Source organism: Ursus americanus, chromosome 10 (genome assembly GCF_024610735.1).
Source record: "Ursus americanus isolate L20-20 chromosome 10, mUrsAme1.1.p, whole genome shotgun sequence".
Taxonomy (NCBI): domain Eukaryota; kingdom Metazoa; phylum Chordata; class Mammalia; order Carnivora; family Ursidae; genus Ursus; species Ursus americanus.
In genome coordinates, this window is record NC_142136.1 from 13,429,836 (window position 1) to 13,451,808 (window position 21,973).

The window sequence follows — 21,973 nt, forward strand, 5'->3', positions numbered from 1 at the left end:
CAGCAATCGTCCACTCAACAGAGGGGGAAAAGCCCCCTGAGAACGTGCTGGCGGGGGCTGTGGCAGAGGGTAGATGTGAATTACGCTACATAAGCCCTCCAGTTCCTCCCAATTTGGGATTCCCTCCGATTTGCATCTTACGGGCTCTGTCAGTTGGGTGGATCTCTGGAAGAGGGGCTATTAGACCCTCGAGTGTGTGAGGGGCTCCTCCGTGGGCTCCGACGCATCTCCCCAAGCCCCCCCTCCTGCCACCTGACCCTCAGAGGAACGGAGGTGCAGGTGAGCAGCAGGTCACGGGGAGTAAGGAGTTAAGGAGCCCGAAGCTCTCCCTGGGTCCCTGCAGCCACAGAGGCAGTGAGGCCCTTTGATCCTCACTCTTAATTGCAGCCTAGTTGCAACAGGGAACTTTAAAGAAAAGAAACCGGGAAACTAGAGATAGGGTTTGTTTTGTTTCCTGAGGGGATGGTCTTTGTGGTGGCTGCCAGGAAGCTGATACTTTAGGGCTGGAATGATGGGCTTCCTAAGGGGGGCAAATAAATAGACTTTTCTACCAGCGCAGAGCCAGGTGTGAAGGGGACCCCAGAAACAGAGGGCATCTATGTGGGTCCTTTCGCATGGGTGCCAGGGAAGCCTCGGCAGAGAGCAGAGCAGGAGAGAGGACGCCATGGGCCCGCTCAGGAGCAGGCTGGGGGGGGGGCAAGGGGATGGGGAGGGGGCGTGCTGGACACAGCCACCCCGGGCCTCAGCGGAGGCTGGGCGACACACGTACGAGAAAACGCTGCACACGAAGAGGGAGGGCGGTGGACAGGAAACGGGATTTTGAAGAATTCTCACAGAGCACCGCAAAGCCACAACACAACACATCTCGCCTCTGTACAGGCCTCACAGCCGATAATGGGCTCTTACATATGGTATCTATTTAGGGTATCTATAAGTTGACGTCGTTAGGTCTTTAAGCTTCTTACACACACACACACACACACACACACAGACACACACACACACACATACATATGCAGATCAGATTCAAGAGTAAAGAAAAGGCCAACTAATGACAACGACTAATGGAGAGAAACTAACGGAGAGAACGCTCTAGCCACCCCCTGGTGACTGACCCAGTCCCTTTGTGAGAAGTTGCTCCTGGCTAAACCCGAACTCAGGCCTGCACGGTTATGCCAGCAATTGCTGTCTGCGTTCTCCCTCACTGTTGAGGGAGTTCGGCCAGTAGTATGTGCAGATGCCAGAGAAGTTTCTCTAAAGCAAAGCCCCAAGACAGCTCCATTGGAAAAAGCCTGGGTGTTTGGAGACCACCAACGGGTTTCGCTGACCCTGGCGAGTACCTCAGCCTCCCTGGAATTCCTGTTCTTTATAAAAAGGCTTAACTGAGTCCGTGTACCTGAAGCTCTCAGCAGAGGCCTTGGCATACAGTAGGCACTCAATAAACTCAAGAGACACATGTTTCCTTTCATTCCTAAAAGGTTACTGGTAAATTAAAAATGCATAAAAACACTGGCCATCTGTGTGTGAAGTAAGAGGGCATCTGGGCAGGGAAGACTTCCTCTAAATCAGTTTAGCTCCACTCCTGGGCCAGGAAAGCGGGGCCACAGGCGGGACAGACAGGAAAATGAAGTGCTCAAGGAAGGGAAGACAGATGGACACAAAACCAGGTGTAAAACTTGTAGCAACATATACAATTGTCCACAGTCAGGCCTGGACATTTCACTTAAGCCACCATATTAGACAGCTTTCATTTCTAAAACTGTCTTCATTGCTATTGCAAAATGCTGAAACTAGCATTTTGAAGCAAATGCAACTTTAACTGCATGTAACAACCCTTCCTCTCTATTCTTCATAGTCTTTGGAGAGCATGAGGAAAGAAAGGTATTATCTGCACCATTAAGGGAGATGATGAGCTTGTCAGAGTTCCCTGAGCTAATCCACTGAGGGTGTGAGGCCTGGAGAGGCTATGTCAGACTCCCAGGTCCCCATTCCGACTACTGTCTAGAGGAAACAGAGTCTAAGGTTGATTTCAAACACACAGATTTCATAGAAGAGAAGTGTCTCTGGAACAGATGTGTAAACAAACTCACTGGCGTTCCCTGGAGACGGTGAGCAAATCTCTTGGGGAATTGGTAAGAGTCTCTGTCCACAGAGAAGACAGCCATCACGAGCACAGGGAGACATCCGCAGGCCCACTGCCCATAGCTTCAGAACTGCTAGAAACTGTCCAAGTCCCTGCCTTTTGCCTTGACCACAGAGGCTTTGGGGCAAGGCTCCAGGGGATAAGTCAGTTCAACCTGACCCCCCTCTGAGCCTGAAAAGAGCCTGGAAAGGCTTACTGTGTTGAGGAGGTAGGTCATGGCCCCCAGCCCTGCAGAGCCCTCCTTTAAAACCATGCCAGACCCAGTGGTCGGCTGCCATCTTCATCGATGCTAGCAAAGCTGCCATTGTGTTCTAGAGCCTTGCGGATGAACAGCGAGTTCATCATCTGGAAGCTTGTGAGAAATGCACAGTCTCAGGCCCCACTCCAAATCTACCGAATCAGAATCTACATTTTTAGTAAGATCCCCAGGTGCTGCCCTAGGCACGTGGCGATTTGAGAAGCGCTCTGCGGTGCACACACTGTAGGTATGAGGACAACAACCATTTGCTCCTTCGAGTGCTTTCTCATTTTTCTGAGCAGTCCTTACCGCTGGGTTCAGCAGAGACCTGCTAGATTCGCGAATAAATGGACCTCTGGGTCTGTGAGAATAGGATGACCAGTGTCCAGGGAAATCCCCAATCACTCTGGAATTACCGTCCTAACCAATAACACCACCCCAAAATGTGTATTTCAAGATACAGGTGCTAAGTCTCGATAATTGCTAGTTTTATGTGTTTTCTTGTGGTTATTACTGAAAACCTACTTTTTCCAAAAGTCAACTGTATCTATGAAAAACACAGCTATGATGATCTCCCTATCCATCCAGTATTCTTTTTTAAAAAGATTTATTTATTTGAGAGAGAGAGAGGGAGAGGACAGGAGGAGGACGAACAGAGGGCAAGGGACAAGCGGACTCCGCACTGAGTGCAGAGCCCAATGCCGAGCTCGATCCCACACACCCGCGTTCATGACCTGAGCCGAAAACGGGTCGGGCGCTTTACTGACTGAGTCCCCCAGGTGCCTCCTCCACCCAATATTCTGTGACTCTCAGCATTACAGTGAACCAGTATTTGCCTTCAAACGGCTAGAGAGGGTAAAGCCACTGCAGTAGGACAATATGGTGTGAGAGGCTGCTATGTCATCCCGCGGAGCGACAGGGACTGCAGTACGGTGCTTAAGAGTCTTTGTACTCATTTTTTTGGCTGGCAGTTCTGCTCCTTTGTGGGCATTTATTTTCTTGATTCTTTGCTAGCTCCTATTCTCTTCTAGGCCTCTGCAGTCCTCCCCCATGGCTCACCCTTGGTCATCTGCCAGTCTCCAGTTACAGTCCCTTTGTCCTGAAGGTTACGAGCACCCATGGCCTCAATTATGATTTCAACACAGATATGTCTCAATTTACATCTGAAACCTCACATCTAAGCTGTTCTTCATTCCCACACTGTCAAATGTCTACGGGATAGCCCACTCGGACGACCCATCATTAGCTAAAGCACCATGACCAGAACTCAAAATTCATCACCTCTTTCCATTCCTCCACCTCATTCCTATTGGTTGGTCCCTTTTCTCATCTACCCTGATTTTCTATTAGGGTTCCATTGATATTTCTCCTGATAGAAACCGCCAGTGTCATTTTGGCTCTTCTAAGCTCTCACTAGCTTCTGTTACTTTCCCTTCAAGACACCTTTTGGATTTGCCCTTTCTCCTCCACCCTCACACTGCTAGTCTAGTCCAACTCTTTCCTACATCATACCTAGAATAGTGCCTTTTTTTTTTTTTTGGCCAGTGGCATCACTTGTTACAAATGTTCAAACCTCTATCTTACAAGTCATAACTGAACACTTCTAAAGCATTAAATGTGATGTTACAGGTAACAAAATTAAACTCCTCATAGTGCTTCAGGTCTTCTATATTCTGACTTCCCCACTAACCTTATTTCCTACTGCTCCCCAAAATTTAATCCCTGTTCTCCAAAGACAAGTTTCCACACTGGCCCCTACATTGTGTCATGCTGTTCCTCCTTCCAGAGATGACTTCCCTTCTCTGATTTTGACTACCATCCTCCCCAAACTTTTTTGAAAATATCTCCCCTATCAGAAAGGTACTTTGGAGCAGGAACAACTGTTACAAGGTTGTTATTTATTTATGAATATTATACGTGCATAACAATACTAACATGTTACATACATTATCAAACATGAAAACTGACATTTTAAAAGGATAAGCTAAATAATGTATAAGATGCAAGTTCAGCTATTCCTCACCTAGTGAATAATCTTGCCCTACCTTGGCTTGGGGTGTAGACATCCCCCTTTAGAACCACTGATCTGGACAAAATATATCCGCCCAGAGCTACAGGAAGTATGTTGTCCTCTATAAAGTTGTCTGCTACTCCAGCCCAAACAGAGTGCTACCTTCCCGAATTACCAGAGCATCTAAAATTACAAGTAGTAAATCACTGATATAAAATACGCTTCACCGATACTTTTCAGTTGATTAATTGAAGCTTGCATCCAGGATGCCAGAAATTTATAGATTTTTAAAATAATTCAATATCTTAATTAAAACCATTACTGTCTTTCCAAAATCGCTTGGGTTGGGCTCTATCCACCATGCAACATCCATTACAAGAAAACTCCAAGTCAGACTGCAGGGTGATTTCATTTAAAGACTGCTTCATCTCATTGAATGTCATGGGCACAGATTCCCATAGTTTTGAGGACTAGCTTTTCTGCTTTTTGGCTACTGAAATTTTTTAACACATTGCTGCACCTCTCTCAAGTTCAGTTTCTGTTTAACTCATAAAATGGGGACAAAAAATGACCATTAAAGAGATGACAAAAATCGCAATGATTTATACATGTAAGACATTATTATTATTATTACACCCAGCATTTTTGCATTATAAGGTAAACGATATCAGGTATATCTGAGATTTCTGAAAATAACTGACCTCTGCAGGCATAGGAGGACTCAATGAGATGCTCTCATGGGCAAATGGAATATTTTAAAATTTGTTTTCATTCCTGACTTTGGTTTTTCCCAGGTCTGCAGGCCATTTGCAACCATTAATGAACGTTATGTTCTAGAAGCACCGCCCTGCCATCCACAGCCACACTCCCCTTGCTGCTGTGTGGCTAGGTCGGGGCATGAAGCCAGGACAAGTTCTATCCCCTGATGCCTTCGGAGCCGTCAGAGCTGAGAAAGCAAAGCCAATTAAGCTCTCTTCTTGCTTTGCCTTGGCAACTCGGCTGCCTCCAGTACTGGTTATAAGGGGTTGTGCAGGAAAGTTGTGGGGACAGGAGATAGTGACATGCATACACGTACCAGGGACACTCAGAAGTTTTTCCTGCTCTTCAAAATTCAACTAACCACAGACAAAATAAAAATGAATAAAGTTGTTTTGTTTTGTTTTGTTTTTTTAAATCCGGGTTGTAATTCATCTCTTCCAGGAGCTTTACCTAGTGCTCTAATTTTAGGCTCCCGGTTTTTAAACCCTCTTTTTGAACTGTTAATTGAGATAATGTCTGTGAAAGTCCTCTGTAAAGTGTAAGAAACTATACATATGTTAATTATCCTTCTGCAGACAGTTGTGTGCTGACCTATTCTTATCTTGTTTGTAAGTCTCTTGTTCCCGGGGATTGTGGATTGCAAATGCTTAAGACCCAGGACCTGCCTTGCTGGGTGTTTCCTGCCTCCTCCCTCTGTCTTCTGAGGGGGCTCACCACCCCCAAAGCTCTTACAGCAGCCAGCTTGCATAGATACTCATAACCCTTAGCACTGCCCATCTGCCTGCCAAGACTCATAACTAAAAAGACTTCTTTAGGCTCATTTACGTCCTCGGTCTGCCCTCCTGGCTCTCCCCAAACTGGGTCCCTAACCTTGCAGCTTGTCCACACCCAGAAAATACAGAGAGATGTTAGGGTAAAACAACAACAACAACAACAACAACAACAGCAAAAAAGTTGTGTTTAAAAGGGGAAATGGATTTTTTTTTTAAGTAATTGTTTTTAAGGGAGAAAAAGGTGGCGGGGGTGGGGGGGAGGATGTTTAATCCTCCAGGGTCGGGAATCAGGTTTCCTTGCTGGGATTGGGAATGCCGAGATAATTGCATCAGGGGCTCCCCAGGTACCCCGAGGCTCGGGAGTGTGGGAGAGGGTCTAGCATTTCCTCTCGGTGACTGGTGTTTAAGGCTCTTTAGATGACGCGTCCATGTTCCCCAGTCCCTTCAGGACTGAATCTCGGCTGGCTGAGACTGGTGATTGCTCTCAGCAGCCTCATATTTGGGATTTTTCAGAGCATTCTCATATGTCTGCTGTTCCTCTTACATCGCCATAATGTTATTTAAACAGCATTTTTGCTGAGAAGTGCAATAGAGGTGAAGAAAGTATATGTAGACATTTAAAACTCAAAATTCCTCCCTTTATTCTCCCCCCAGACACCAAGGACTGTCTGAAACCTATAATAAATGCCTGATAGTTAATGTGAAATTAACGTTAGCCAATACACTTCTTATTAAAGTCTTTAAAACTTACAATTTTTCATCATTTCTTTCTGACCTTTATTTTGCACGCACACTAAGTCAGGTATTAGGCAATGGACTCGTTCGAACCGAAGAGCAAAAGCTAGAGAACCCAAGAGGTGTTTAATAAACACTTGTTGACTGATTGATGGGATAGACTGCCCTCGCATCTCCGAGACAATGCACTCTTTGACAGAGCACTAAGGTAAGTCGGTGGGACCACTTTTATTACCAAGCATTTCTGCCATGTCGAGGGGAGCAGACCAGCTGAAACTTTGTCCACCGGCCTGTGGCTCAGGTTCACAAAAGAAACCCTAGGGCCCTACCTTTCACACCTGTTTTCACCCTCAGCAACAGAGGCGGGACTCACCCCAGCTAAACAACGTGGAACAGTTGGAGGCACAGGCCTGATGCAGACCCAGCCATGACGCCACCTCGGACTCCGTACTACAAATATTACCACGGCTGCAGCCCACAGTCTGTGCACATTACAAAACAAAATATAAGAATCAACCGAGCTGAGTAAAATTAAAGAGAGAGAGAGAGAGAGAGAATACAGCATTGTAACTAATTTACAAAGCCCAGCTAAGTCCTTCTGCCTCGTTCTTCCAAGAGAAACCGAAGCATGAAATATCAAGTTCCTGGCTCCACACGGCCAGGCGCATCTCTGCCCACCCAATTCAGCTGACCATTCCAGAAAGGATGCCTGGGTGCCTGACCCCTTAGCTTCTCTTCGAGGCCCCTTCCTCTCTTTCCTTGATAGTCCTTCAGGCAGACTTCATGAAAAGAGCTAAGTGCCCTTTACCCTGTTCTGCTCTGCCCCTGGGGTTCCGTGCTCACCTGGCCCGACTCTGGCCCTATGGCTTCCCCTTGACTTTGCTCCTGCCTGGAGTTGATGGTTTACACTCCCTGCCCTTCTGCCATGCCCCTCGCCTCCACTGCCCACCTGCTCCCTAGAGCTGCCAGATTTCTCTGCCTGACACGACAGCCGTTAACTGTTTCTGACCCTGTCAGCTCTCACGTGCAGCTATACCTGGAGATATGAAAGGCCCCCAGACTATGTCTTCAACAACCAACATGCCCCGCGTTTGTACCGCCTTTCATTAATCAGAATCCCCTTGCAATGTTACCAACCTACTTCTATGTTGATGATATGTTTTGTCATTTCGGAAAATGTAAACAAATCACTATGCCTTCCTCTCCATCTTCTCTTGTTATCGGTAATAAAGTGCAGGAAGAAAGGGAGAGAAAATGTATGTGAGATTGAGGCTAGTCCATCTACCACCAGGAATTCTCTTCAACTCAAATCTAAACACTCTTCTCCCAATTCTTGCTCGGAATCTTGAGTACCTGATCTTGAATTTCGATGGCGCTCCCTGAGCGCGGGACTGGCTGGTAGCCATGTGATATTGATTTGTTTTCACCATAGCAACAGCAAATTAAAACAACTAGCAGGGAGGAGGCAGGCTGTTAACCAGGAAAGCTACATAACCAGTATATTTTGCAAGCATATCTTCCTCCTTTCCTCTTGCTTTCTGTCTCATCCATTCCACTTTCACAAATTTAACGCAAAGTCAAGGCAAAAATAGCACGAAATGCTTTGGGCACTACAAGGCCTACGTAGGAAATAGTCTGGCTGCCACAGCTTCTAGTATATTAGACCAGATCGATGGAGAAAATGCAAACATCAAAACTCTGATTACCTTGGAAATTTTGTCTGTTGGTCTAAGGATAAATATCCCTAGAAAATGGACATGAGCATGAGTAGAGTGAAGGGCTCTGGAAATATGACTATCTTAATACCCTAAGGCATTTGCCAAGAGTTTCATTAATACAGAGGTTTATCCCTTTGTACTTTAAATAGCTCATTGTAGCAAGAGACGGATGACTTTTTTTTTTTGGTACAAGGTCAAGGCCTCTCAAAATGCAGGAATTATGAGAGAAAGTGTAGCAAGTATTACTCAGTTCTATGAAGAGAAGGAAAAACTGAGGTGGGTGCTTGCTTATTAAGGCTACACAAGCAGCACGGAAGGGAATGTCAACTAGAACCAGGAACTCCCGAAAACTCCCATCTGTTCTGCTGGAAATTCTCTCTTAAAGGGCTCTGTGTTAAAAAGTAACCTTCCCCTGATCTCTATGACCAAGGTTACCACCTGTGACACGGATTAACAGCCCACAGGACTGGCCTTCCCTTCCTTCAGCCCTTCTGCCCTAGGACACGGTGCTCTTGATATAAAGGCAGCTGTTCCCACCATCACGACCAGCTACGGAGTTGGTGGCATAATCTTGGTCCTAAATAGTGGCTCTAGGGGGACTGGGAATGAGGCCACAGGCACTGTCCACCCAGGTGGCAGTACTGGGCTGTGCCAAGGGGAAGTTGGACCAGAAGCAAAGCCGTGCTCCGCTCCCCGCCGCTTTTTGCCAGCGCAGCCAGAACCCTGCAGAGAACCTGCTCGGACCCGCCCGACGTGAGGCAGGTAGGAGAAGATGCCCTAGTTATGCTGGAGATTGGTGGGGGGTTTAGAAAGGCCGAGCTACGCTATGAAGACATAACTCCAGACCTGCCAAGTGAGAGTCAGAATGTTCCTGGCCAGGACATAAAGCAATACTCCTCTCCACGAGCCTGAATAAAAGAACACACAGCAGAAATAGTTGGGGGATGACGTCAGAAGTTCTGGGCTAGTGTCCTGCACTTCTCCTTGAAAGTAAGAACAGTGGGTCTAGAAGAATCTACGTGGCATTGCCCTTCTTTAAATGAATATTTGAACTGCCCCTCACAAAACAGGCAGGGGAGCTGGAGAAACTTCATCTTATTGAAAGATTAGAAGCATGCCTTCCTCTCTCTCCCCCCTTTCTTTTTTACTTTATTAGCCCCCAAATTCACGTATTAACAAATTAACAAATATCTTTCCACTTCACCTTTGTCTTTTGAAAGGGCAGCAATGTTTCTTGAATAACATTCACAGTGGCAGTGGTTAGGCAAGTCAGATTTTTTTTTTCTTCACTTCAGTGCTTGCTAACTATTCTAAAAATGTTACACATTTATTGTAAACACATGCTTCCGAGGCCTAACAAAAAAGCACAGTTTCCTCATGCCTGGCAGAAATTTAAAAACGGAAAAGGGCAGAAAGAATTCTTTCACAAATATATCATTTCCTTCTCTTGGGCCAAGTGTGTTAAAAATAAATCTCCATCATTTCTCCCTGCTGCTTCTCGGCAAGAAAGTTGATATGGTTCGGCATAGTGAGACACAGCTTTAAAAGCTAGCCTGCCCTCATTAAATTATTCTGTTGGCTGTGTGTTCTCATTAAAAATGCATAAAGATCAGATAATTGCAGTAAGCATTATTAACCCAGCTTTACTTTTGAATATAATGGTTCCACTTTTAAGCTGGAAACAAAGGCTCAGACATGCCAGGAAAAGAAACGTAAACATTGAACTACAGTATCGAAAACTTGTCAGAAAGCTACCTCTTGCTAGCTTGGTAAAAAATGTGCTTTTGAAACTCAAAGCCGTGGCATTACGGAGCGAGGCAGGTCCCTAATTTCTAATAAACAGACATATTTTTTTTTTTTAGCTCAACGGTCCACCGATGACGATTTACCGTGAAGTTTTCAAATAATAGGATCAATGTAAACTTTATTTATTCGGGAGTTAACGATGGCAGTGTGAAAACGCTCTCTCCCAAGAAGATAAGAACGGGCTCCCAAGAATTCAAATGGTTTTTGCTGAATAAATAAATAGATCTGTTCTCGGAATAAAAGCTCGTTTTATGCCTCACCCCAGACAGGCGGCATCGATTCAAGCATTGCCATCCCTTTTCCTCAAATCAGAATGTTACGTAAAACTCCAGGGTCCCCCTGCAAGTATTACATTTGAATTAGTGGAATCCGGTTTCCCTGGCTTCCCGAAGCAACACACATGGAATGCAGCATACTGCAGCAAACTCTTTAAACATTCAAAAAAAGGGGGGGGGGATGATTCTCTTACCTTGTTTAGCTCTGCCTCTTCTTCCCGTTTATAGTAACCCCGGGAACATCTGGCAGAATCAGGCGGCCGAGGCTTCTCCGCGGCATCACGAGGAAGAAATTTCCATGTAAATACTCCTCATTCCCTGTGTATTGTACTCTGAGAGCCGTCTGCCCTAGCTGGAAAATTTTGCCTTCAGATGATGAAGCAAAGACAGTCTAAACTCTGTTTTGCAGAAAAGCTGCAGCCCTTCCTCCCGACAAATCCCTCCCAGCCGCGGGCGGCCAATCGCCGGCCAGTTCGTCAGCCCTGCTCGTCTGAAACTGGCCCTCATAGGATGACTGACACAGCAACACGGGGCTTGCAGTGTGTGAAAACAGTGCATCCATACTGATGAAAGAGGAATTTCCCTCTCGGAAGAAAGCAATCGGAGCACCAAGACAAAGTGGCACATAATTGGCAGAGCCCAGAGAGGGGTAGCTGGAGAAAACACCCTTGAAGACAGCCAGCCCCGGGCTTGCGGCTGCACGGTGAATACTTTCGAAAATACCAACCCCGCAGATTCCAAAGAGATCCAGGTTGTACAGGAAACTGAAGTCATCCTCCCAGTTGACAAAGCATGGATTTGTTTTGCAGCGGAGAACAAGCCCACGTCTACCACGGGCGGGGGGTACCTTGCAGAGTGTTTTACAGATGATTTCTATTAGCGAGGGAGGCTGCGTTAGCCCGAGTGCATACTCAAAATCAAAACACGCTTAACCCCCTCGCACACAGTTTCCCTGTAGAACAGCTGTTACTGCAGTGCTTAATTACTGTAGCTCCTAGAGCTTTCAGCTAAGTTTTTCCAACCACTGGGGTCTTCAGTTAGGGCGTTCGGAACAATACAACTGCTCTCTACACATTATCCTTTTGTCCTGTTGGCAGGCACCCCTGAGAGGATTAGGTGTGCTTTCCCCTTATCCTCAGGGATCTCAGGTACCAGTTGACAAATACTGTGCATTGGTCCATATTGTCATTAATGAAGCAGTGATTACAGGAAGATAGTCACAGCGGAACGCACAGGGCACACGATCCAAGGGGCACCATCGGGGGCCACTCCCCAAAGGTCGTCTAGAGGTGCTGAAGTTCCCCGAGATAAAGCAGGAGAACAGAAACGGAAAGGTTGGTATGGGTTATTTATTTTTTTTAACCAGTCAACACTACTCCTTCATGCTCTGGAAAAAAAAACAAAAACAAAAACAAAAACATATGGCATTTGGAAAACACAAAAAGCATACATTTCCCTTCCACTGAAACACAACATTTTGAATTTAAAAAATGAAGTGTCATGACTCCATGACTAGACCAAAGCAGGAACAAAGCCCCATTCATCTGAAAGGTTGAACCAACGCACTATTGTTTATGAGAAACTGTTCAGTGCAATTGTAACGAAGTAACAGTTAAGGTGGAATGTAGTGGTTCCCTTCGATTTTGCTAACTGCAGTTTAAAAACACAAGGTTTCATATGATGTGTAGGTTATGTCTTCAACAGACGATCGTGTTATTCCGCCTTGGATTTTATACTTCTAATGAGGATTACAACAGTTTTCATCCTGATGGAAATCCATCATATATAACTTTTAGAGTTCTGCCTACTATAATTTTTACTGAAGATTTAAATAATCCCTGTGGTCAAACAGGTAGACAATTATTTTTAGCTCGCAATATACTTAATATCATACTGCCTGCAAATGGACAATCACAGGTTTACGAATCTCCTCTTCCCGATCTTCCTGATTCAGACGATGAGACTACCATGCCCTTCATTTCATTGCTGAAATTTTAGTCATCTTTGACTCATTCTCCTACCTTCATCCAATGAAAGGAGGTCTCATTGATTTTTTTCCTCCGGGCTAGTTCAGAACTCTGACCTACTGTCTAGATAATACAAATGCTTGCAAGTTGGCTTCTGGGACGAAGCCTTCCCATGTTCGAGATTCCCTGTTGCCAGACAGGTTTTCCTGCCATCTAAAGTCCTGTTCCTTTCATATTCAAAGTCTTCTCTTTTAAAATCCAAATTACAGACTTACAAGGATTTTCATAATCTGCCCGCTCTCTTTCTACTCAGCTTTTCCTACACTGTTTCCCCAAGTGAACTTTTTGATGGAGTCATGCTTCTTTCTCCGAGACCTGGCTCCCACAGTCCGTCCCTAGACCTGACTCCCAAGAGCTTCACTTAACAAAACCTCATCCAACCTTTACACCTCAGCTTACATCCTCTTTCCTCTGTTATGGCTACTCTGTTCACAACATCTTCTCTGATGTTCTTCTCCTCTGAAAGCATGCTGCACTGCTCCTTTTACCAGACCATTAAACCCCTAATGAGCAGATCTCCCCAACCCAGAAGGCAAGGTTTGCACGGTATATTAAGATAATGTACTTAAAACATCTATACAGTGGCTAACACATGATCAATATGGGCTAAATGATGGCCACTCTTATTGCTGTTTCTATATTTCCGTCATATCTAGCAGCATGCCATGAGTAAACGTGCTGATTGCATGATTCCTATCGCAAGAATTGGTATCCTAGCCATTCAACTGAACAAGCCAATAGCCTGGTGGTCATTCTTGATCGTCTTTCCCCAAACACCATATGAAATCCATTATCAAAGCCTGTCAGGTTCGGCATCTAGATATTTAGAAATGTTTCACTTCGCTCTGTCTCTACCAATGCGGTTTGGTCCGAGCTATCCGTGTCTTTCACCATGACTATGAAAACAGACTTTTAGCTGGCCTCCTGCCTATTTTCTTGACCCCTTCAGTCCCTTTTCTACACATCAGTAAACATAAGAATTCAAAAGTAGAATTCTGATTATTCTACATTCCTCTGTTCAAAATCTTTGTTATGGACTGAGCTGCGTGTCCTCCAAATTCCTATGTTGAAGCCCTAAGCCCCAGTGGAGTGGTATTTGGAGATGAGGTCTTTGGGAGATAATTAGGTCATCAGGGTGGAGCCCTCATGATGGAATTAGTGCCCTTCTAAAAAAAGATACCAGGGAATGAGATCTTTTCTCTCTCTCACCCAAGCGAGGACACGGCAGTAGTCTCCAAGTCTGGAAGCAGGCCATCACCAAAAACCTGACCATACTGCCCCCTGATTTCAGACTTCCAGCCTCTAGAACCCTGAGAAAGTACCTTTCTGTTGTTTAAGCCATTCGGTCCACATGGACTGCAGGCTGGGGAATAAGATAAAAGTTCTCAGCGTGGTCTACAAGGTCCTGTGTTATCCAGCCCTGGCCTACCTCTTTAGCCTAATCAGAGGCCTTTTCTTCAGGGAACCCTCCCCTGACCCCCACGATGAGTTAAGGTCCCACCTGTTGTTTTCTCACCCAACCTGTGCGCTCCAGAGCAGTGCTTCTCAAATTTAATGTGCGTGCAAATCCCCCAGGGATCTTGTTAAAATTCTATCTCAGTAGTTCTTGGGTGGATACTGAGTTTCTGCGTTGCTAACAAGCTCCCAGGTGATGGTATTGCTTCTGGTCCATGGACTACTCTTTGAGTAGCAAGATTTTATAGATGTTGTTTACTTTACAGCACTTTTTATAGGGCATGGGATACGTTTATTTGGTTAATTACTTAAGATCTATCTTCTCAACCAGCTGGCCAGCATCAGAAGCCACTCCTGCTTCTCCAGCATCTAACCTAGTATGTGCCTGGTGCGTGACAGGAGATGTTCAATGATAAATATGTGTTTTGAATTAATGAATTGATCAATACAACGTACTGCAGATCCAAGCTGGACTTTTCTTTCTTTTTCGTTTTCTCATCTGCCTCCTCTTCCTCCCCCCTCCCCCAACCCTTCTTCCTCTTCTCTTCCTCCTTCTGTCTATAACTCAGTTGTGGGAGCCCTGAAACTCTGGAAAGAAAATTAATGTTTACTGAAGTCATGATATACTAAATAGAAAGGAGAATGCTGAGAAACCAAATAGAACAAGAGTCAAGAAGGTGATGAACTGTATCAAAGTAAAGAAGGAAGCCAGAGGACTCAAGACCATAGACATTTGTCCAATAGAAGTTGTCAATTACCTCCTCCAGGTTGATGAATTCAAGATCTATAACTCTATCCCTTTCTCTTGACCTCTATGCCCAATTCATCACTTGAATGGACCAGAGAACATGCATTTTCACCTTGTCCCTAACTAAAATTATTTTTTATTCTATTGAAATACATTGCTCTTATGTTTCCCACATTAGTGAATGGAGCCACCATCTTTGATGACTGTCTCTGTCTCACAACCAGCATGCAAACACTCCCATGTCCTATAGATTCCTACCTCTTGAATTCATCGATGTCTCCCCATCTTCACTGCTGTGTCCCTAGTTCAAGTCCTCATCTCTTCTGTCTTCTCTTTACCTCCCTGCTTCCAATCTTGGTCCTCAGTTTTCACACCACAGTCATACCACAGCCAAACTGAAACACAAATCTTATCATGCCATTATCTACATAAAGTCACTCAGTGATGCCCGTTATCTTCAGGACAAACCCCTTGCCTATATACTAATTCTTGAGTATATTCTCTCACCACTCCTCTTGAACTTACTTGCCTCCTACTTAATACCCAGTATTACTAAACCAGTTTTAATCCCTATAATGTGATATGCCCTTGCTAATTTACAGCCTGGATTCCTTCTGTATGAAACAGCTCTGATTCCTTTCATACCCATCTGACATCTTTCCATCCAGCAATACTCCATGCACATATCACCTCTTCCAGGCAGCGTTCCCTGACTGCCATGACTTCCTTGGCCCCTTGACATTGTATTAATCATAGAAATTATCACAGTGTATTATAAATATAGTTTGCTTACTTATGTACCCCACTAATGTCTGTGAGAAAAGTGACCATGTCTTTCTTGTTCATCAGTTTATCCCTGGTACCCAGAACATGCGATGATATAATAGCAAACACTAAATTGTTGTTGAATGGTTAAATGGATAAACTTAAAAATAACACGAGTAATATAGTGGCAAAGAGAAATGCAGGGGTCAAGCAAAAAACTGATAGTAAAGTGGCAGGCACATGGGTGGCTCAGTTAAGCATCTGACTCTTGATTTTGGCTCAGGTCATGATCTCAGGGTTGTGAGATCGAGCCCTGTATCTGGCTCTGTGCTGGACGTGGAGCCCGCTTGGGATTCTCTCTCTCTCTCTCTCTTCCTCTGCCCCTCTCCAACCCCACTTGAGTCCTCTTTTTCTTAAATAAAAAAAGTGATAGTGAAGGCATAGGGACAATGGATGTAGCCTATACACATATTTTAAAAAAAGAAAGTTAAGCTAGAGAAGGTAAAGGAGAAATAATATAAAAGCTGAAAAGCACAGTGCAGTTAGGGGATCACTCCTTTTGTTGGATGCACCAAACTTAGCAAGCTCATGGGCAAGAGGAAAATTATCTCTGATCATGTTTAAAATGGAGGTGATTTCCATAGAAACAAAATCTTCCTTCGAGTGGAAAAGGATAGGTGTCCTAGAACAGATGGAAGTGCTGACTTTCCAGAAGAGAGTGCTAGAAAGGAGGAGAAGGTTGTTTACAGCAAGAGAGAAGTGAGACCGGGAGGCCCACTGCAGACGGGCCTAGTCTGTGACAATTTTGTCTCTCTCGGTATAATCTCTCGGTATGCTGTTTCTAGCCTACACAAGTCCGCTTGGTCCTTTAGTATGTACTGTTCTTTATTTTCCTCTAGTTGTTTTATGTAGAGATCTTACCACAAGTCCCTTGAGGGCAGAGACCATGCATTAAAACCTTTTTGTATTTTCCACAGTGCCTAGCATGGAGCAGTGCTGAATTAATTTTGGTCAATGGATTTTTACTGGAGAAAGTTTGCATACTTTAGAAAAGATTGGTAGTTTTTGGTTTGCTTGGTTTTTTTTTTTTTTTATGTTCGAATTGTTAAAAATGCAGCAGGGAATAGAAAACTTGGTTTTATCATTGTCAGAAAAAAGTTATAGTGTTTTCAATTGAATTTATCACAAGGAAGGTCAACTGGTTCCTAAATGTTCTCCATAGGTCCAGGGGCAGAAGATTCTGGGAACAATCAGGACTAACATTTCCAGGGTAAGGAAAATAAAATGAAATAAAATGCATAAAGTATGCAAATAAAATGATGTCTGAGAAAACCTCCGCATAAAACATGGCACATAATATATGTTAGCTACTACTATTACTACGACTGATTTTATCATCATCCTTAGGTTGTAGAATTCTAGTGAGATCTCACTGAAGAGTGATTATGTCAAAAAATCACTAAAGTAGGGATTTCCACACGTCCCTGATTTGTAGCACTTCTGGTAGCCTGTATTTTTTTCACCATGCTTCTAGGCCAAAAGAAATACCTAAATGTTGTATTTAATAAGTAATTAGGTCCTAACAACTTAGTTGAATATAGTTTATGTGTTAACAACTTTGTAGCTGTTTGAAAAATTAATACAAAAAGTTTGAAAGAAAAAGCAATATTTTTATTTCATTCTTAAATAACCCTTGTGAGTTATTAATGGATTGTGAGTGCCTATTGGGCACTGCATACAATTCTCAAAGCCTGAAATCAGACTGGAACCACTACTCTTCATTTCCCGGTCCACAGTGATTTCTGTGTGGTGCGTGCTTTTCCTCTTTGCCACTGCTAAAACCCAACTTGGCAAAGATAGATGACATCATTGAAAGGAATGTAGCATGATTCTTATACTGAAACTGAATGACCTTGAATTAGTAACTTGCACGCCGTCTGACACATGTTGAGAGTACTGCTATGTTTTCCCTAGAAATAGAAAATGTCTCATGGAACCCCTGTGAGTTCGCTGCAGGTTCCTGGGGTGACTCATAGCACAGTTTGGGAACCATGCACTAAGGCATGGGTTGGCCGAAGTCAGCTGTCCCATTGCTTTTGGCTTTGTGTTTGTTTCCTGGTGTAATACTTGCATCAGGCCTCCTGTCCTGAGGTCCAAGAGCATTTGAAGTTGCAGAAAGAAAATCAGGTCAAGGTTGCTGGACATGCCAGCCCTGGAATGGAAGTCATTTGAACACAAGCTTCTGAGATGCAGGGGAGGCTTACAGTTCTCCAGAATTTCAGACGCTTGTGGGGCAAGGAGAAGAGACTAGGAGACAAAGAGAATGATGAAGCCATCGGCTGTTCATGGGAAAAGACACTTGCCAGTGACCATAGCCTTTCAAAACAGTGAATTCTGGAAATAAGCTTGAGGAGGAAGGAATGGTGAGACTTTTCCCGATTAGTCCTCTTCATTAAGACCACACATACCGTTTGCTGCTCATCCCTACTTTTTTTCCTAGGCACGCTGGGGAATTACCAAGCTTCTTTCATATGCACTATAATTTGACTTTTTACCTATAATAAAGGATGAGTATTGTTAGGCCCTGTCTCCACCTCTTCGTATTAAGGGGTGGTGTTTTCTGATGGAGAAGAGAATCCCCCAAACCTGAAATGCTATGCGGGCTGGCCTGCTCTCCCTCCTGGTAGATGGCTTGGAAGATTCTTCCATTACCTCCTGCCCATCTTCTGAATGAGAGTTCAAGCTGGACAGGGGTCCAGCAGCAATTGGATCAGAGGAGAACGACTTGATCTACTTTTTCTTCCTTTTCCATAGCACCTGCCCCCGTTTGTCATAACGTATAATCGACTTTTACTGCTTGTTGTCTATCCCCTCCACTAGAATATAAGCACCCCTCGCCCCCCGCATGGGCAGGGGCCTTTTACTGTTTTGTTTATTGGTATATTCCAAGTGCCTATGATAGAACCTGACCCATGGGACTGATTATACATGTTTGTTAAATAAATAAAGAAAACGTGGGAGGACTGAACAATGGTACAGGAGGAGTAAGAAACTGTGTTCGAGGCCAAGCATGGGAGCACCTCCTTAGTGCTTCCCAGGGTCACTGGAGTCACGCGTGTGAAAACCAGGCCAGAGTCAAGCCCCGGATTGAGAACAACTTGGGTGCCACCCAACGGCATATGCTGTAGCAGAGCTGGGACTATGGTTCACCGATGTTCCAGGAGCAGCCCAGCTCCCGAGACTGGGTCTTTAATGGAACAGGAACGACCTCTTTTCCAGAAAGTTGAGAAGCAGGTGGGCTTGAGGAAAAAAGGTGATCTTGGTGAGGTCACAGGCGAGGCCCCGTGACAGCGGGGTGGGTGGGGGGGTTACGTGAGCAGCAGGGGGTACGTGAGCTTGCTGACTAGAGGAGACACCGTCATCGCCAAGTGAAAGTTTGGACTAGCTGTGGGAAATAACAGGTGCAGCTTGGATTAAAAGCTTGCATTTAAAGAACAAATGCAACTGGTTTTGATTTTCTACCATTATATGAAACTCTTCCTTGATGAAACTCTTTCCAAAGCTCCCAGTCCCCACTCCTCCTCTTTTGGTTCTCCCAGGATTGCCTCCCTACCTGGGTCCGCTTCTTCACATATCTGATTAGGATTTATCGAATACGTGACATATATTGGTTCCAACCGAGACAGGGACGATCTGAAGATGAGCAAGACACAGGCGTGACCCCGAGGAGCTTGAAGAATGACACAGTGATCCCAGAAGCAAGATCTATGGATGCTCGTCTCAGAATGTTCCCAAAGAAAAGGATCCACAGCCAAGTAGGTTCGGGAAATGTTGGAAGAGCCATTAAACATGTTCTTTCACCAAAGGACTTCTCAGAGCCTTTATTCTGGGAATGTGCTTTGTGAATCTCCAAAAAAGGGTGTATAGTTTGCCACGTTTGAGGATTTATTTTACTACAGACCCTTTTACTTGAAAAACATCTCACTTGTATGATATTCTGGGGGATGCATTTTGGGAAACACTAGTCAAGATAAATCTTTCTTTTTTCTTTCCCCCTGTGTTTTGGGCCATACCCCTATCTGCCTGCCTCATTCACCTCAACATCTTCTTTCTGATGCTCTGTCTTCCTACTTTATAAAGGTCCTCAACTTTGTCAACAACTCGTCAGGCATCTATGACTTGATGCTACTTTCCAGTCATTTCTTAGAACCACAGAGTTCCAGTGGCTCTAGGATATCCTGGCCGGACCAGACCTTCACAGCCTTCTTCCTCGGTCAAATCTCGGACACCATTTACCCAGGTATTCCTAGCCAGCAGAGGGCCCCTGGTGGCTGTGTAGTGATCTGGGGGCATCACTACCCTTTCAAATCTTAATCCCGTCTAAACTCTGTGCTCCAAGAGAAACACAAATTTATAGAAAACCTGTTACTCATCCCTTTCCTCCACCAAATGCCATTCATGACAAGTGCTTCTCAGAATTCCTACAGTCTTGGGGGTTGGGGGCGGGTAGGGACGATTTGTTTATTCAGCCTTTACTTAACAATTACTATGTGTTGAGTACAACACTGTGAAGTACCCGCTGTGATTATCCCAATCTTACAGATGGGAAAAGTTACCTGAGCCTCCAAGCCACCTTTCTGGGGCCACAGAGCTAGCCAGTGGTGGTGGAGCCCACTGGCCCCAGACAGGCTGGCTCCACAGTCATTTCCTTACCACTGCACCTCCCTGGCTTTAAATAGAACAGAACAGGTAACACAGGAATCAGAAAGTGTTAAGTGTTAAGGGGGGGGGAAAGGAAGCAACGGCAGGACACGGCAAAGGGGGAAACACACAATCTGAGGGGGGGTGGGTAAACTACATAGACAGGACAGGCCTCCCTGAGAAAGTCCCGTGAGAGAGATTAGCCAAGTCGGGGAAGTATGTCACGGGCCCTCCGCAGAAGCATGTTCCATGCAGAAGATGCAAACTCCAGGGTCCAGGGAGAACTCTAGAAGACATTCGTGTGGGAGGGGCTTCTGCGTTCAACTGCGGTGGCCGCCAGCTTGTCACTAAGTTCTACGCCTTGTTTCTTAATAGTTATTTCTTGGCGATGCCCTGTTCTCTCTGTACTAATGGCACCATCCACTCTTCAGTTCGGATCAGTCTGGCTTCTGTCTTTCTTTCTTCACACCCAGGACACTCCTCACCACCGTCCCTCTATCAGCAATCATAAGGGGCCAGATCCTTCTTTTCGTTTCTAGGTGTTTCCCTATCCGCCCTTTCTAAATTCAAAAATATGGCTATCTCTTTTCAGGTTGATTCATCAAACGATCTCATTCTGCTATCCATTTAGACCTCAGGATATATTCTTGATAAATGAAAAATTTCAAACTTATATAAAATGTTCTGAATTTTCTTCCAAGAACATGTGTTGTGTTTTATAATAAAATTTTAATCTTTATTTTAAAAATAATTTGTGCAAAGAGAAAGCATCTGGCTTTGTTTTATCTGCTACAGAAAAGGGATCATGTCATGGATATATTCTTTACCAGAAATGGGCAATTATCGAGCCTTCCATCTGGATTAGAGAGAAAAACAGCTTCACCTTAGCAACAGCATTCTGACGCTGATGTCATCACCTTACATCATTTGGTCTCATGTCACTGTGTTTCTTTCTCTAACATCTCAAACCTTCAAAACCTCGGAGCTTTATAGATCTCTGCATTTAAAGGCTTAATGAAAAAGGAAGAAATAACCGTGTTTAAATATTCACTGAGTCATTATAATCTTGAACTCTGTCAGCAGGTCTTTCTGCTCCAGCAAAACAAAATGAGAATTGTTCTTTTTGAACTCACTCCAATCGCTGCCACTGTCTTGCCTGCACCCTCGTATCTCCCGAGCGGATGCCCACAAGCTCCCTCTCTGCACCCCCGACCTGTTGCATTGTCGGCCTCCCCAACAAGCCTGGTCACTTACAAATGTAATTCTCCTATTTTGCAGAGCAGTCCAGTCCTGAAGGGATTATGGTGAGATCACGATCATGGATCCTGGGGCTGGAAGAAATCTTACTGTTCATCTAGATTCTAGTCCCTTATTTGAAGGCGAGGAGACAGGCAGAAGCACAATGGTTGGCTTTTGTTAAACACCGAAAAGATTCTACTCCTCTGGAAGTTTGTGGTTCCTCAAAATTTCAGGGAGGAGCCTCCCACAGTGGCAGACCGTGCAGCACCCCCTTCGCCCCTTGGGATGCCCCCTCACCAGCCGCTGCCTCCCGCCTCCCCCCACCCCTCCCCACCAGCTCCTCCACACACAAAAATTCATACACCCGAATCCCTGAATCAGTGCCAGGAATCCTTCCTGCACCAGAAATTGGGCTGAGACTCCTCCACTTAGAAGTTGAAATATTGGCTTTGGTCTCAAAATAAACAACGTCTGAAAACTCACAGTTGTGGGGAGTCATTTAAGTGATGTTTATTTATAGGAACAAACATTTGTATATATTGATGGGAAATATTTGCTGTCAATGAACAGAAAATGATCC

At 44.7% G+C, this 21,973-nt stretch overlaps 1 protein-coding gene and 1 long non-coding RNA gene across 6 annotated transcripts in view; one reads left to right on the forward strand and one right to left on the reverse strand.

Annotated features, from left to right (window-relative positions):
- The window catches only part of MBNL2 (muscleblind like splicing regulator 2), a 154,239-nt gene extending 143,369 nt beyond the window's left edge, over positions 1-10,870 (reverse strand). For 3 of the 5 annotated variants that reach the window (XM_045810983.2, XM_045810980.2, XM_087865038.1), the window contains exon 1: positions 10,653-10,869. The gene's annotated coding sequence lies outside the window, so the exon portion shown is untranslated. Of the gene's footprint in view, positions 1-10,652 lie in introns of all 5 variants that reach the window. The other 2 variants (XM_045810981.2, XM_045810982.2) reach the window with 2 other exon arrangements.
- Positions 10,871-19,071: 8,201 nt separating this feature from the next.
- LOC148109330 (uncharacterized) lies at positions 19,072-21,718 on the forward strand. The gene is made up of 3 exons (XR_015725852.1): positions 19,072-19,268; positions 19,594-19,753; positions 21,433-21,718. It is a non-coding gene; the product is annotated as an uncharacterized LOC148109330 (long non-coding RNA).
- Positions 21,719-21,973: the final 255 nt, after the last annotated feature.